The sequence below is a fragment of the Trichomycterus rosablanca genome, chromosome 1 (genome assembly GCF_030014385.1).
Source record: "Trichomycterus rosablanca isolate fTriRos1 chromosome 1, fTriRos1.hap1, whole genome shotgun sequence".
Lineage (NCBI taxonomy): Eukaryota > Metazoa > Chordata > Actinopteri > Siluriformes > Trichomycteridae > Trichomycterus > Trichomycterus rosablanca.
The window spans coordinates 19,929,170-19,930,697 of record NC_085988.1 but is presented as its reverse complement, the minus strand read 5'-3'; positions in this window follow the sequence as shown (position 1 = coordinate 19,930,697).

Genomic DNA, 1,528 nt, shown 5'->3' with positions numbered 1-1,528 from the left:
TTGCTTTATTTTACCACTGCCTTAGTCTGGTCAGGGTCACAGTAGGTATGAGAAACCTGCTACCAAATTGATATAATACACACAGAGTAACACAGTACTTAAAAAATATATTTAGAAACTTAAACTGTTGTTAGTTAATTCAGTTATAAAGTTGTTCTCTATCGTTTAAATACAACAGTTTTTCAATTTAACACAATTTAAAAAGTAAACAGTCAAAAGTATGTTGGCTTTTTACTGGCCATTGATTAGTACTCGTTTCTATGCTAGATATGCACTTTGGGGGATTTTACATTTTCAGCATTTAGCAAGCATTTGCTCAAGGGCCCAACAGCAGCAACCTGGCAGTGGTGAGACTTGAACCAGCAACCCTCTGATCACTGGTCCAGTACCTTAACCACTAGGCTACAGCTGTAGCTATACTAGTTATACAGTATATTGATTTTTCCTGCTCACTGACCAGTATTTGTTGTGTCATGTGCTGTTTTTTGCAGGTCACTGACCAGCATGTGTTGTATTTTATTAAAGTAATGCTATTTTGGTTGTTGGTCAGAATTTGTTGTGTTTTGCAGTTGTTTTGCTGGTCACTGTTGGTATGTGTTGTGCTACTGTGCTTTTTTTTCTGCTGGTCACTGACCATTTTTTGTTGTGTGATTATGGTGGATTTGCTGGTCACTGGTAATCATTTGTTGTGTGATTATGGTGGATCTGCTGGTCACTGGTCATCATTTGTTGTAACTTATCCCTTTTTTCCATTGCATGGTACCCTACAGTACCTCACATTCAGGGTGCTGGCAATTAAATCATGGTAATGTTCTATTCCTGGCTGACCCAATCTCTTACTTTAGCATTATTAGCAGCCCCGGTTCTGGACTGCGTTGATTGGGGGGGGGGAGCATAGCACCGGCCCTGCATGTTTTACTTTAGTTTCGCCCTAAGCCAGATTCGAACCTAGGGTGGAAAAATATGCGAGAGGCGCTCTGCCCACTGCATTATAGCGGTATATTGTTTAATGCTGATATAACCTGCGCACACACGGCGTTACTAATACTAAAAGTGAACACTAACGCTTTCTAATTCCCACGGTAGCGGCAGAAGCCGCTCGCCCTGTTACAGGTTCAGAGAAAATCTGGGGGGGGAAGGGGCCCTGATTATTAGCATTATTAAGTCCAAAGTGCTGCATATAAAACAGTACAGAACAATATCAAATCACAAAAAAACATCAAAGATGTTAAATGCAATGACATTATACCTTCAGCCTTGTTTTAAAGACCGGATATGTAACACGCTGTCTTGGTCCTACAACTGCATATGCATGGCCAACCTTAAGTTTCAGGCGAGACTGTGGAACAGCTAAAAGAAATTAGCCTGGGGACCTCAGAAACACAAAATAAAAGTAAGGGTGGAGTAGATTAGTAGTATAAAAGGGCATCCAAATCCAAAACTTTCCCTTTCCAATTACACAAGAATTCTCATGAAAGTAGAAGTTTGCTAAAGGTGACGCTCTAACAGCATACCGCACCATGTAGTG